Below are 16,966 nucleotides of genomic sequence, written 5' to 3' on the forward strand. Positions count from 1 at the left end.
GCGGTGCTATTCCTTTGGAAGTTGCTCTTTCCAAAATGTAAGACGACTTTGATGTTCCCTTAGATTGCTCTTTGTTAGAAATGTTTTTACATAGATATGTACCTATCCAATCCTTAGCCATTAGTACTAAAATGTGTTTTCTCTCTGAGATATAAATGATGTTCAAAGGCCAATCACTGCGTACAAATGTCACAATCCTCAAGATTGATTTATCATTTCTCCAACCTTCAACAGAATCTTGAATCAGTAATGCTTGGAGACACCAAGCACATCAAATATACTAGTGTAATGCTTACAAAATCAATAAATGGTGGTCTTGTGAGTCTTGTTATGTCTATTTTATTGATGGAGTTTTTATTATACCTGTAATTATGGTTCAAAAATACTATTTGATGGTCTTAAAAAAAGTATTAACTTTTACATTCTCTTAACCGTAGGGCTTTAATTTTTTCCTTTTTTTCTATTGCTCTATTGTTTAACATTTTCTACATCCAAAGCCACAATATGACAGCTGAGGTCCAGGAGCTGGGCCCCTTATTGTGATAGTCAGATAGGTCCAGCTATCTACCCAAGGAAGTACTGGGAAGGGCTCCTTTAACCCAGAACTTAATGGAGATAATCAAAGACGGTATTGAGATTGATTCATCTCACTTTCTTTAATGAGATAGTACTTACATACAATAAACCCTAGATAGTGCGTGTGATTTCTGGTGGTCTTCAGTTTCTTCTCACCAGCAGGTTGGCGATAGTTACCAGAGGCATGACTAAGCAAACTGCTGTGGCTCAGTTTTACTGCTCTTCTGGTTCTCCGACTTCCTAGATCTCTACAAGAAACGGACTATCAAGAACATCTGCTCTGTATTCCAATGCCCTTATTGTTATTTCATATGAGGACTAGAATTTATTTAAAAATATCTTGGCATAGGTTATTTATGTATGTGACAGCTATTTGGAGATGGTCAGCTGTCCTAATCATAAATTCACTCCAAGGGGCAGTCAATATCTAACTAGAAAGGATACTCCCAGGTGCCGTTTTTGTTGATCAAACATGCTTGAATATTGTCCATTTCCTATGGTTCAGATTAATATAATCACTCCAGCAATTCATAACTTTGAGCAACATAGAGGCTTAGCTGTTTAGCTTAATCCATTTTCAAAGAGGGGTTTTCACTGGTAAAATTGGTGTCTTTGACATGTATGTTAATGGATTTTGGAAATCATCTTTCTCTAGTAAAATTAATGCTATTCAGTTATGTGGACCGGCTTAATTATTTCAGAGACAAGCTACCCTCTCATGAACAGAGTATAACATTCTAACAAGCCCTTTAGGGCATAGCCACAGGGATGATGCCTGAGGCTTGATCCTTTAATGGTCTTGTGTCCAGCCATTGATCTCTAGAATATTGTTATATCTGCTTCAAGTTACCCTCCAATGCAAAGTATGATAATAGAACCTACAAATATAGGGGACTGAGGTTTCATTCCTCTTATAGAGTAAGTTGTTTGAAATGTTCTATGCCTACTTGCCAACACATGATTGTTTAATATATGTCTCTGTGAGTGGTCGAATTTGATCTGACACTTGCTTACATTATTGGTTGGTTAGGAAGTATAGGAAATGGCAGCTACATGATCACCTAAAGTATGTTAACAGTTGTACATAACTGAGTTTTCTTAGGTCACTTTGTGACACAATATCTTAATCTTCTAAATGTGTCCTTGATCAAAATACAGTCTTTGTGAGGTAATTACTCATCGGTCTCTGTGGAAGACTTTCCTTCCTCCCATAAGGCTGCCCTGTGCTGAGTGTCTCTGTGATGTCATGGTTCATTGACTCTAGACCAAGTGCTCTGGGTTAACGTCATGTGGTTTGTGTCAGCTCTCACTCAGATCAGCATGCTCTCCGAGAGGATTTCAAACCGTTTCAGCTGGAAGAGTCACTTCTTGCTTAGGGCTAGGACTCCAAACAGACATCACCTTATCAATTTGAACAGGGATATGGGGTTGTGGTGCTCAGTGTTGACATTACTATACTCCCTGCCCTGAAAGGTGGTGCATCACTGCTTTATGGTTTCACGTCCAATGTCTTACAGGAAAAGCATTATGTGTGCCCATTCTCTAAATCCTACTTTACAACCTGTGTGGAAGCAAGGCACGACTCTCTGTGATTTATAATGTAACATATTATCACATATTAATTTTGGAACACAAATGCCAGAGTTTAGGGTTTCCTGGAAAACAGATCCGGAGACACTGATTCATATCAACTGGTCATTGAGTGTGAGCTGTTCTCATAAAAGGTGTGTAATATTGGGCAAGGCTGCTTCTTTTTGCCAAAGACAGTGCCCAGAGAGGGACCTGGCTGTGAGCTGTCAGCAGCCAACGCTCTCGGGAACTTGAAGAATAAGGACCATTGTTCTAAATAAAGGCTGGTCAGGTTGGCACATCACAGAATCACCTTCAATTTAGGCTGAGGTTTGGACTATTCTCAATGAGTATTAGGTAACTTTCTTTTCCTGAGAATGTTCCTCTGCTCTGGACTTGACTCTATCTCAACTTTGCCCTTGATTTCTCCAGTGCTACCTTAATTATCTGGGCACCCCACCTCTCTTCATAAATATGAACCCTGAGAGGACAATATTCATCAAGAGAATAGTACAGTCTCCCTTTCCTGTTCAACATCAACCCAAACGGCTTCCAGCACGAACTAATAAGGGAAAGTGTAGAGACAAACCACTGTTGAAGAGAAATCTTAATTTCTCTTAATTTTAATTTATTTATTTTATTAGTTAATTTTATTTATTTATTTACTTGCTGTATAGTAATCTCTACCTCCTCCAATGTGAAGATGGAAACAAATGAAAATACAGAAGCTTCCAACATGGAACCAAGTGCCGTTGAGGAATAGGAGAGGCTAAAAAATGAGATTGGAGTAATTCAATATTTTATATAGCTTAGTAAGTTAAAAAATGACTTAACGACTGAGAAGAAGTGATCAAAGATGAATTAACAACTGGAAGATTAGAATTGTACCAGAGGAAAGAAGGAAATGATAGTGGGAGAAGAGTTCAAGAAAATGTTCAATTATTTTGATATGATATTTCTGGGACATCGGGAAAAGCAAGAAAGAAGGAGCTGGACTGATCAAAGGGCGGGTGAAGTGACTTCTGCTACTCTTAGGCGAACAAGTGTTCTCTGATAGCATTCGCCTATAAGACCATCCTCAATTTCCTCAGGTTTACGAGACTCCACATTAATGCAACTCCTGCTCAGGGACAGCAAGAGTGGGATTGAGGGCAGCATTAAGACCTTCAGGAAAAATGTCATCCTTTAAAATAGCATACTTTCTCCAAAGTTTCTAGATAACATTTCTAATTTTGACCTTTTACTTAAACCACATGCAGGCATATCTTGCCAATTTTCACCTCACCAATTCTACTTTCATTCAAAGTGTTTTTGAAATGCAACTTTCACCATGAAGTCTTCCCTCGTAAGAGTTTTTTTTTGAAGTTCTAGCTAATCTAAGCATGCAAATGTAGTGACATTCTCACTTACCCCTGCCCTGATTTCATATACCCAGAATACGTGCTTATATAGAAATCTATTCCCTAGTTTTCCTCATCCAGTTCACCAATCCCAGAACTTTACAGGTAGCTTTGATGCCGATGAACTCCTGCAGAATAAAAGAATGCATAATAATGACACAGTTTGTCACTCAAAATTACATCTAATTTGTGAAAGTATGGTCACGTCCTATACAAGAGTACACACTACACAAAAGTCAGAAATTCCTGTGAGGGGCCACTAGTCATCCCTCAGACTGAATTTATTCACATCTGTATCTATAGCTACCAGTATGACTATTTGTAACAATCTCTAGCTCTATATCTCATCTACATCTACAGATATAGAAATAAAGATATAAAAGGAAAAGAGGTGACCCAGCATCTTTAAATAAAAGGGAGCAATGATTTTCACAGATTGTCTCCATGCAGAAGAAAGTCCCCGTAGAGAGGTCTATAAACAGAATGGCAGTGTAGTCATGATATTTTATTCAGAGATATCAGTGTTTATTTTTAAACAAAAAGGAAAGCTCTCATGGAAGGCTCCCACAGACAAACTTCACCCACCACCTTTGGAAGCTGTGATTATTTTCATAGTACTCTGGATCATTTCAAAAAGAATAAAATATAATGAAGGGCTGCTCTTACAAACACAAACTTTATAGAATCCTTTGCACTGGCAGCTTTGGAAATTCTTCTCTCAGGGGAAGTAAATTTAAGTGGAGCTGCACTTGAGTTCAGTTTGTATTCCCCTCTCAAATACCATCAATGCAGCTGAATCAGGAGCTACACCAAAATTCTTGAGACAGCTTTTTAAAAATCGAAAATAAAAGAAGAAAGTGTTATTGCAGACTGAGGTGAAAGAAATCTTGATATAAGAGGGACAAAATCCCCGGAGGGAGGGAGTTGAGGGCAAGAAATAATGAAACAAAAACCTGCAATACCCAAAGCAGAATATGCACATTGTAATCTTTGTTCTTTCTTTTAATTGTTTAGGCCTGCAAATATTTGATGTGAGGTTGCTTGGCTTAAGAGGCAAGGTAATTTTTTAACAGATATAAAATAAACAACCCAGGTGATTATCATAATGTGGGAATGCCAGTTAGGGTAATATATTTGGAAGTCGCTGTGATTAGAAAACTCCCCAACAATGGACCCCAGGCAGCAGACACTGGGAGAGTCCCATTATTGCTTAGGCATGCTGCAGGCCACTACTATATCAGCATTTAATAGCTCAAAACAATAAGATATGTTTGTAAGAACATTATTCAGCAATGCTTCTCTACTACCAGTAGCTAGATCTTTGCTTGGGCTTCGACTTTTCAATAAATAAGAGGCATTTTGACTAATTAAAATGTGAAAGTAAGTTTCAGAGCTGGTTGCTGGATTTGAGCAATTTCAGGAAAACAGCTCTCTTGAAGATAATAGTGCAATCTGATATTTATGAAATGCTACTGAAACTTAATAATCAAAATGGAGTAATTAGGAGTGGAGCTATTTATCTCTTACTTACCTACATGCCTTAACCCAGGCCTGCAATTCAAGCCATTCAAAACATTCAACTCTTTTCTGAAAGCCCTAAGTGCTGTCAGGTGGGGGTTTTAACACACTACTAAGAATATCCATGGGAGCATCATTAAAGTTGCCCAGAACGTGCATCTTGATGCCTTATTTCTAGTCTGACAGCTCTGCTCTGTGAAACACAGTCTGGTTCACATATGCATGTTAGTACCATTGCAGACTTCCCTCTGCTGACCCAAGATACCACTGTGCAGATCTAAACTGCATCTACACAGCAAGAATCTGAGTCTGTTAGATAATAGATCCAGGGTTGTCTGATTCCAGAAAGATTTTCCAGGGTACTTCCACAGGCGTTTTTGAAAAAAGAAGGAAAAAACAACCACAAAGAATTTGGTCCACATTTTATAAACAGACTAAACGAATCAGTGTCAGATTTGTGATGGTAAATGTAAAATTTGCATTTTGTTTCTCGTCTATCACAATATAGATGTGCTAATTTTATGGGTCCATAGTGGGTAGTGCACCAAATACTGTGGATATAAAGGTAGAACAGATCTGGGCTCCAAGAATTATATTAACATATAGAGATGCACAAAATATATAAAGTTAAGAATTGGATGAAGTTAAGATTTTAATAGATTTAAGACTTTGGTGTGAGTCAGATCTGAGATTAAGACCTGGTGCCGCTGGGTAATAGTTCTGTGACCTTGAGCAGACTGCTTCATCACCATAAACCTCAACTGCTTGGTCTGCAAAATGGAATTAACACCAAGAGCTGCCTCATCGGGTGATCTTGTGATTTAAGTGAAGTAATTATGTAACTCATTTACTATAGAGCCTTGCTGATAATAAATGCTCAATTAATGTTAGCTAAAAGGTAGGTATTTTAACCAGTGATTTAAAAAGAAACAAACAGACTTCGTGTTTGAAGTTCTGAATATACAACAATCACAAAGGTCCTAGTGAGAGGGAGAGAGAGGGAGAGAAGTGATGGTTAATGTGTGTTCCTCTACTAACTGGCGGCTTTAAGTTCCACTTCATAGGGCTGTTCAAGAACATAATAACGGGCCACAAACACAACCGCCCTTCAATAACATGAAGGCGAGCTGTACGCAGAAGGTGGGCAGAAGAACTACAAAGGTGCAGTGAAGCACAATGGGAGGAAACATAAAATAGCTGCCGATCACTGGGAAGGAGTAACAGCGAGAGCTGGCGGGGACCAGTCAGAGAAGAGGTGGCTTAGAGGACGGGAGACAACTGAGCTTCCCATGAGGCAAGTTCACTGAGCTCTAAACAGCGGGCGACTGGGCAAGTCCACCAAAGGATTTCCCCTGTCCTCTGGTCTGGGGTGCTGTCCAGGTCAGCGGGTCTCTCTCCCCGCGGTTGGTACATAGATCCAGACAACAACTAGAGACAGCCCGGAAGAATGAAAAGAGCAGAGGCTGCGTGTTTTCTCACAGCTCTACTACCTACGAGCTCAGTGAACTTGGGCAAGTCACTTGACCTCTGTGGGGCTCAGTAACATGGTCTATAAAATGTGGCAACATTGTCAACCCTGCGAGCAATCAATAAATGTTAGTGTCCTCTGATTTCCGTCTCAGCCCCAAGTCGTCTAACATTTGGCTTACTTATATGTATATGTTTTTATTTTAGGACAGGATCCAGCCCTTAAAGCACCTGGGGATTACTAAAGTGAATCTGTTGATTCTTTGCCACGGGGACCAGGCAGGTTTCCTTTCTCTGCCACAACAGGAAATCATCACCACCCATCACTCCGCAGCAATCATTTCAGCTGCAGCCGAAACTGGTCCCATTTTTTATCTCAGGATTACTTTTGCTCTGGGGAACTCTCTAGAGCTTCAAAATTCCTGGTGCATTTAACGAATTTTGCTTTCAATCCAGATACCAGATGCAGACTTTTAAAATGATTATTATTTTTTTACATTGTGGCAACCAAACTTCAGGTCTTTTAAAACCTCAAAGAAAGCCTGCTGCCATTGGCTTTTGCCCTTATCCAAATCAGCATGTACTTCCTGACCACGGATCAGGTCACAGATGAGTTTGGAGCTGCCAATCAGCCTCGGATTCATCAAGCATTTTAAACTGCCGGTGTCGCAGTATAGAAGCCAGTGTGTGCCACAGATAACGGTATCATTTGCATAGTTACAATCAGTTAGCAATAGAATGCCTGAGAGGCAGAGGGGATGCGTGGCAAATACAAAGTCACTTTCAGATTTGCATTCATTTCGGTTTTAAATGGGGAACAGAGGACCTGACTGAAAGGGACATCACCTCCTGTGCAGCTTGATTCTGCAGCGCCTGTGCCTATAGAGTGTTTCAACCCTTTGAAAGTGCTTTGTGATCTTCCTATGAGCTATTCTTCTCAACAATGTCTGACATACCTAGTAGGCATTATTATCCATGATTTAGTGAAAGGGAAGTGAATCAAAAACAGGTTGAATGACTTGTTCAACCCCGCAGGAAGTCATAGCCGAGGCAGAGGAAGAACCCACAGCTTTGTACTGTCTCCCCATCTGTTGCTAAGCCCCTTTAGCTGTGCTTCTTACCTGGTCCCAGTAATTAGCCAAACTAAGAGCTGCCAAATAAAGACGTTGCCTTGATTTTTCTTTTCCATCATGTTCCATCTTTTGAACTTACTCATTTGACTTGCAAAACATTGTAAGAATTACCGCCTCCAAAAGAAAACCCCAGGAACAATCAAAAAAGAGAGAGTGAACTGGAATTCTGAAGATTGAGAACACAAGGAGTTAATGTTTCTAAATACTGTGGCTGGTGCTGTGAGAGAGGCTGGTAAACCTTGAGAGAATTGTGCTCTACTTAAATGACAAGTACCAGGCAATTGATTGATATTCTCTGTAAAGTTTCCCCCATTTACATCGTTTTTCCTTGGCACCTATGATTTATGGAATATCCCTGTGTTAATTAGGCATATGCTAGTATTTTGGAACAAGAGGCAATGAGACAATTCTCCCGCCTTTCATTGCATAATATATACAATTTATGGAAAAGACATGATTTTAGAAACTGGGAGAAAAGGTTAAGCACCTGCTTCAGGTACCATAATGGAAAATGCTGTCAGAAGGAGATAGCCATCCCCTAAATATCAAAAAACCAAAAAAGTAAGTAAGTTCTTTAGTAGGGAAAATAAAGTTAAAAACCACAGCAGTCCCTGACTCAGCAAACAAAAAGCAGTTGATAAATGCACCTGCTAGCCTATCTACAGCTGATCTAGACTTTTCAGGGTGGCCTTATCAAGTTAAGATCTTGTTGGAGAGTAATGAACACGAGGAAAGACGCTGGTCCTCAATTTCTCATCATTAGAGTTCCTTACATGGCTTGAGTGGGAGCGGGGACTGGGATAAATCTGTGCTTAGAACCTCCTGATAATTGGTGTTCAAATCTCAGAATCTGGGTATTATTCTTGGCTAAAGTATCTGCCACCTGGCTGGATTGCTTCCTACATTCATATGGCGAAGACAAAGCAGGCAGGCTTTCGTCCTCGCAAAGGGAATTAACAGAACTGAGAGACAAGGAGCCTGACTTAGTGTGCACCCCCGAGCAGTCTCTCTGTACCTCAGTTTCTCCCACATGGATTGAGAATGACAGTCCTTCTGGAGAGGGCAAGGGAGAACACACAAGAGGGGAGTTTACTTTTAATTAAAGGGCCACCTAAATGTAAAAGCAAACCTACCTATTGCAGAAAGTTAGCAAAGTGAATGAAACATTTGTTGAATACCGACTTGGATGTAATTGCTAGGCATTTTACAAAGGATATTTCTAAACATCACAAGAACCCTGCAGAACAGGTAGCTCAGAATGACCTACATGGGCAGCTAAAAAGCCAAGAGTGGCAAGGTCTCTAACTCTGGGGTCAGAGGGCACTGCTCCCGAGGCCCTGTTTGAATTTGTTGGGCGATTCATAGGAAATCCAAAGTGAGTTCTTCCTTCTGTTATCTGCAATCTCTTAGACTTGCTCAGTCCTCAATCAATTTTTATGAATACAGTTACCTCTGGGGACTCCGTCATATTCGGATCTTCCTTCTGTGTGGTATTTTCCTGCCGGTGTGGCATCCTGGGGCATCCAGCCATCCGACCACAGGTTGACAGACACCTTCCTGTAAGTGGGAGCATTTTTTATTCTCTTCTCCACCCCCAGCCCACTCCATCAGCTCCAGATTCCTTCTGTTAATCCCATGTGCTCCTACGGATGGAATACTTCTGCTCACATCAGATAGGTCCTAGATATTTTATTATTTTAGGGTGACTCATTTAAAGATTGTGGCAGCCACAGAACTGCAGGATCAGGTTTTTCTAGTGTTTCCAAGATTGTACAAAACACGAGTGGCAATGATTACTCAGCCTAGCTTAGGAAGGAGTCTGCTGATGAGGGACAGTCCAGGGGGGCTCAAATCATGGTTCAGGCTGTGGACAGCAGGGGGATGATTATACCACAGTGGTCACTTTGCTCATCATAGATGTATCTTTATCTAATTTGCTTAAGAGGAACTCTTCAAATTTATTTGTCCCCGTTTTATACATATTCAGCCAATGTAAGATGGATAGGATACTCTGAACAATGGACAGTTTTTTACTAAATCTACTAAATCTACTAAATTTACTAAATGCACGTATATAAAATATATTACATTTCCCAAAATAGAAAGTATGGCTGCGTCAGAATAAGGTGATTCAGAATGTAGGTTCTGGAGTCAGTTCCTGAAATCCTTAGCTGTGATTTCTGGGGAAATTTATTTCATTTCTTTAAGTCTTTGGCTTCCTTCTGTGAAAACAAAATAAAAATAGAACTTACATTATAGGGTTGTTTTGAGGATTAAATGTGATAATGTATATAAAGCACACAGCACAGCTCCCAACTCGTACTAAACACTTGAGAATTGTTTTTACAAGTACCTCTGTCCGCACGCATACAAAGGCCACACACAAGGCAAGGAGTGCGGCTCATCAGTAAGATAGACACTTCCGATAATGAATTTACTCCATTAGAGGAGATGTTACTGTTCTTATCCATGAGGGAAAAGCAGAGACAGATTAAAATGGCTTCCCCAAGCTCACACGGCTGGTTATTGATCAAGTCGGAATCAATTCAAGATTCCTATCCCAGCTTGCCTCCATACAAAGGCTCTTCAGATAGCTATGCTCTGCTCCTAACAACATAGCACTCTCTGCTATAGATATAGTCAGCATGAACAAAAAGCAAAGGCATAATAAAAGAGCTTCATGGAAACGACTTTCAGCTTATTCCAAGTCCTTTTTCCACAATTCCTCTTAACTATTCACCCCCTGATTATCTCAGAGGATAGATATGCAAGGCTAGTTCCATTGACCTGATTTTTACTCCTGCACAGTTCCCATGCCCACAGTCTTAGATGGATAATGTTTTCAGGGAGTGCCACATCCTTTGGGAAATGATAGATTTAAAGAAGAGTCTTGAAGACCCAAATGTGTAAAATCCAAAAGAGTGAGTCAGTAAGGGCAGAATTTAAGCATCGTAACAGAAGAGGCAAGGAGATATTGGAGATGAGAAGAGGAATTTTTGGTTTTAGCTGAGGAACTCTTCTAAGATGCTCGAATCTCTTCCTTTTCAGGAACCACCCTGCTCCACATAATGCTTTCCTTTTTGCAGTTTGTTTGCTTTATTTTGCTTTTGTTTTCCTACTGTAAAATTTTACAGTAAAATAGTTCAAGTATTATTATAATCATATACAAAGAAATCAGTCACCCTATAGCTGAGCTTTTAAAATATCAACTAGATAAACAATCTCCTTTTTTAAACCAATAAACACACATAATTCTGAGTTGCCCCCATGAAACTTTGTGGCATTCAGTGGAAATATATTCCATTCTGTAAATGAAAATCAGCATTAGACAACATTCCAAAAGACACTTTTATATGTAAAATTAAATAAATATAAAACAGTTGATAAATAGAATAATTTAATAATAGGCAATATAGTTCACATAAAACTAATAATGAACAACAGGACCTTTTAAGCATATCACAGAACCTTACCAGTCTGGTTCTGAGTAAAGATGTTAGCAGTGTAGCCAACAGATATTTCATGTTCTAATGGATGAGATGCCTTGTATATCAACGTATATTTTCAGGTCTTGTTTCTACCACTTGCTACTTATATAAATTTGGGCAAATTTGTAAATCTCTGTGCCTCATGATCTCATTTGAACACACCGTTAAGGATAATTTCTACTTCCTGGAAGTAAGGATTAAAGAGGTAGTTCATGCAACATGCTTAAAAAACATCTGTCATAGTCAATGTTTGATAGAACTTTTGCTGTTATTACCAATGTTACTATGATTAGGCACATGGTAGTCATGCATTGATTTTAGGGTAACCAAATTTGTGCAAATAGAAGTCAATTTTTAATGGTGTTTTCTATAACAAGGTTTTTAGAACAGTTACCATAAAATGATGTGTCTTAGCTAACTGGGATTTCGATGTGTGCTTTACTGAAAATTCTTGTTTGTGAAGAACAGAAATATGCTCAAGATAGCTTAAATAAGAGGCATTATTGTAATTCTCACAGGTATCTAAACTTCAGAAACACAATCCAGCTGGACCTAAGGTTTATCACACACCAATCTTTGAGCACCAAACAGTCTATGTCATGTTGGTTTCTTCCTGAATCCACTTAATTCTCCTTCATTTCCCAACCAGCTGCCAATCATTCCTTCTCTCGTACATGGTCCAACATTCCCACCACCTACGATTCCTTACTGGGGATATAAAATCCACATACCACCTGATATCCTAATATTCATATTATCAAGATTCTGACTGGTTTGGGGTCATCCAATGGATTGAGGTCTATCTGGGTCTAATCACCCGCAACCTGTGTAAAGCATAGGTGTAAGGATGCTGCTTCCAGAGGCTGTGGGAAAACCAAGTAATACAACTTTTAAAGCAGAAATGAATAAGATTAAAAATGTTCTTAATCTTGAAGAGTTTTTTTAAGTTCTATTTATATCTAGTTTTTTTGATTAGCCATTTTCACATAAATCTTGTTTATACATATTCTAAGTTTCAATAAAATGTGCAGTGGTTCTTGTTTTCCCATTTTATATAGATCTGTATCATCCTTATTGACCTTACTTAATGAAAAACTGGTTTCCCAGTGTCATTAGTGTTGATATTGATGAGGGCGAAAGTGACTGTTAACTCTCAAAATCATCTGTAAATATTTAGTCATTCCCATTGATACTATGAGAAATAGATCAAGTGCTCTTTTTCTTTCCTGCAATAATAGCACTTGACTCTGTAAAGGGAAGAAATCTGTGTCCTCGTGGTTTAAAAACACAAAAACCAAAACAACAGCAAAAACAAAGTAAAACAAAACCCTGTATATCTGAGACTTCTCAGATATCAATAAAAGAATAGGGCATAAGACTCTAAAAATAAATCTTTGTCCTTTGTCTTAAGGTATTATTTTGCATCATTGCTAACAGTAGACATCCAAAAACTTCTGAAAGAAAGTGTGGCCAACATCACAGCTGCTTGCCAATATTGCCCATGACTCCTTTTCTTCTGGGCATACAGTGGGATTGACCTACAGGACCCTTCATAATAAGGTGTGGTCATAGGACTTTCTTTGGTTATTTGAATGTTAGCAAAAGTAAACTATTTCAGTCTGAAATAGTTAATTACCAATGTTGAATCTCTAATTCTTTCTTGCCCTTTGAGGTTGGTTGTGGAAGAATTCTTGTATCAATATCAAGATGTTGAAAGAGCTCAAATCATCTATTGAGGGGGCTGCCGTGTATTCACAGATGGCTTTGAGTGATTGGAAGCTACACTTTATTTTGTTAAGCTACTGAGATCTGGGGAGTTGTTTAACCAAACCCATCCTGATTTATTGGCCTAGCTATAAAGTATTCATGTCAATTTTCTCTTTTACTAAAAGCAAAGATTTAAAAAAAAATACTCAAAGACTTCAGTATCAACACGTGGCCGACTTTTGTCCATACATGTGATTATAAGTGAGAGATAACAAGAATTAATGATGTAAAATTTAGCCAATAATTTTACCTCCTCTCTAAATTATCCATTTTTTAAAGATCAAGGGCCAGTGAAATGGACAATTACTGTTAAGCCTTCTCAGCCTATAATCTCTAATAGTTTCTAGTAAACAAAAGAAAATGGCTGGAAAGAAACTCAGTGATATAGTTATTCAATATTATTTTTAATAAAATTAAATTGTTAAATCCTTAAATTATTTTAAAGGATATATAGGAAAAAGAGGATTGAAAGGAAATATACATATGTCAAAAAGAAGTTCTATTAGAGTGGAAAAATTCTAAATTATTTTTGTCATATTCCAGGTAAAGTATGTTTTTATAATTTGGTCACATTGCATTTTTTCTTTTGGTTTTCTTTTTCTTGGCTTAAAACAACACATTTTTTGGCTCATAGTTTCTGTGGGTCAGGAGTCTGAGCCCAACTTAGCTAGATTCTCTGTTTCAGGGTCTCACAAAAGTTTAATCACAATGTTATCCAGGAATACGTTTCCATCTGACACTTGACTGGGCAAGGGTCTGCTCGTGTGGTTGTTGGCAGTATTTAATTTCTTGTGGACTCTTGGACTGAAGGCCTCAGCTTCTTGGCTGTTTGTCAAAAGTCACCCTCAGTTCCTAAGACCTCCTTCAATCCTTCCCAGGATTTGTCTCATTAGTCCCAAGAGATCCAACTTCCACCTGCTCTGCACCCCAGGAGGCTGACTTCTCTGGAGTGCATCAGCTGAGCTCCTCTGCCTTCCAACTTCTGGTTGTGCTTGACTAATGACAGGCACCAGCAGAAAATGTAGAGACGGAGGAGACTGAGTTTGTGTTTCTATTTCCCTGGTTCCCTCCATGCCAGGCATTGAGTTGGCTATTTTTTTCTAAACAAAATTCAAAACATTTTTAATCAGGGGCCTTCAGGTCTAACTGTTGTCTCTGGATCCTGGTAACTAATTCCTCCCCTTGCCACTTAGATAAAGAGTAGTGATGGCTTCCCCAGTTTGTTGGTCCTGGGAGGCTTTACCATCCCTGTTGGTTTCCCTTAATTTGCTCATATCTTTGAAGATATTTCCTTATTTATACTCTCCCTATTTACCTCATTTGACTGTGCACGTGTTTGTCCAGGACCCTGATACAACCTACTTTGTGAAAAATAGCCTAATTTTAAATGACTACTCAGTAGCAACAATCACTTTCTTCTCTCTGCCAATTATTTTACCCCAGGTTTTTATATAACATAAAATTTATTATCTTAACCATTTTAAACTATACGGTTCAGTGGCATTAACTACATTCATATTGTTGTGAACCATCATATCTGGAATTCTTTTCATCTTGCAAAACTGAAATTGGACCATTAAACTGTAACTCCTCTTTCCTCCTTAACCCCCGGTCCCTGGCAACCACCATTCTATTTTCGGTCCCTGTGATTTCAACTGCTCTAAATGTCTCGTATAAGTAGAATCATCCAGTTTTTCTCTTTTTGCTTATTTCACTTAGCATAATGTTCTCAAGCTCCATGCATATTATACCATATGTCCTGCCTTTTCAAGGCTGAATAATATTCTATTGTATACATATATCACATTTTGCTTATCCATTTGTCCATTCATAGACAACTTGGGTTGCTTCCACATTTTAGTTTTTGTGAATAGTGCTACTATGAACATGGATGTACAGATACCTCTTTGAGACACTGCTTTCAATTCTTTTGAATACATACCCAGAAACGGAATTGCTGGATTATATGTTACCTCTATTTTTAATTTTTTGAGGTACTACCATACTGTTTTCCCGAGCAGATATATCATTTTACATCCCCATCAGTAGTGCATAGGATTCCAGTGTTCCACATCCTCACCAGCACTTGTTGCTTTCTGGGTTTTAGAGATTTTTTTTTGATAGTAGCCATCCCAACAGGTATGAAATGGTAGTTCATTGTATTTATTCTTTGAATTTCCCTAAAGATTAGTGATGTGTGTCTTTTCATGCACTTATTATTAGCCATTTGTGTATCTTATTTGGAAAAACGTCTATTTAAGTCCTTCGTTCATTTTTGAATTGGGTTGTTTCTTTGTTGTTTCATTTTAGGAGTTCTCTCTATATTCTGGATATTAATTCCTTATCAGATATATGACTCGCAAATATTTTCTCCCATTCTGTGGGTTGCCTTTTTGTTTTGTTGATAGTGTCTTTTGATAAACAAAAGTTGTAATTTTCATGAAATCCAATTTGCCTACAATTTTTTTTTTGATGCCTGCACATTTGATGTCGTATCTAAGAAATCATTGCCAAATCCAACGTTGTAAAGATTTTGTCCCATATTTTCTTCTAGTTTTTATAGCTTTAGGTTTTACATTTAGGTCATGGATCAATTTTGAGTTAATATTTGCATACAGTGTTAAGTTGGAATCTATCTTCATTCTTTTGCATATGAATGTCCAATTTTACTAACACCATTTGTTGAAAAGACTGTCTTCTCCAGGTTGAATGATCTTGACACACTTGTCAAAAATAATTTGGCCATATATGAAGGTGTTTATTTATGGATTCTCTATTCTATTCCATTAGTTTATATGTCTATCTTTATCCTAGTACCACACTCTTTTGATTGTTGTAGCTTTATAATAAGTATTGAAATAGAAAGTGTTAATCCTCACACTTCATTTTTTTTTTTTTTCAGGGTTTTTTTGAGTATTCCAGGGTCCCTTGAGAATTCTTAAAATTTGAGGATGGAGTTTTCTATTTCAGCAAAAAACGTTATTGGGATTTTGATAGGGATCACATTAAATCTGTATGTAGATCACTTTGGGTAGTATTGAGGTCTTAATAATCCTTGAACATAGAATGTCTTTCCTTTTATTTATGTCTTCTTTAATTTCTTTCAGAAATGTTTTGAATTTTTTTATTGTACAAGTCTTTCACCTTCTTGGATAAGTTAATTCCTAATTTATTCTTTTTGATGCTGTTGTAAATGAAATTATTTTCGTAATTTCCTTTTTGGATTGTTCATTGTAAGTACATGGAAACACAACTGAGTTTCATGTGTTGACTTTGTATCCTGCTACTATACTGAATTCATTTATTACTTCATTCATAAAATCATATCATCTATAAGCAGAGATCATTTTACTTCTACCTTTCCCATTTGGATGCCTTTGATTTATTTTCCTTGCCTAATTTGCTCTGGCTAAATCTTCCAGTACTGTGTTGAATAGAAATGATGAAAGCAGGCATCCTTTTCTTGTTCCTGATCTCAGAGGAAAATATTTCAGTTTTTCACCATTGAGTTTGACTTTCCTTGAGGGTTTTATCCTATCTGGTTTTTATGTTGAGGTACTTCCCTCTTATTCCTAGTTTTGTGAGCATTTTTATCCTGAAAGGATGTTGGAATATGTCAGATCCTTTTTCCATATCAATTGAGATAATCATATGGATTCTTTTTTTCCTACATCTGCTAATGTAGTATATTACACTGGGTGATTTTTGTATATGGAATGATCCTTTTATTCCAGGAATAAATCCCATTTTGTCATGTATATAATCTCTTTAATACACTGCTGAATTCATTTTTCTACTATTTTGTTGAGGATTTTTGCATTCGTGTTTATAAGAAATATTAGTCTGTAGTTTTCTTGTAGTGCCTTTAACTGGCTTTGGTGTCAAGATAATGCTAGCCTCATAGAATGAGTTAAAGACTCTTCCCTCCTCTTCAGTTTTTTGGAAAAGTTTGAGAAGAATTAATGTTAGTTCTTTTTTTGAAGTTTGGTAGAATTCACCAATAAATCCATCAGGTCCATGGCTTTTCTTTCTTGTGAGATTTTTGATT

This window comes from Balaenoptera musculus, chromosome 12, assembly GCF_009873245.2.
Source record: "Balaenoptera musculus isolate JJ_BM4_2016_0621 chromosome 12, mBalMus1.pri.v3, whole genome shotgun sequence".
NCBI lineage: Eukaryota > Metazoa > Chordata > Mammalia > Artiodactyla > Balaenopteridae > Balaenoptera > Balaenoptera musculus.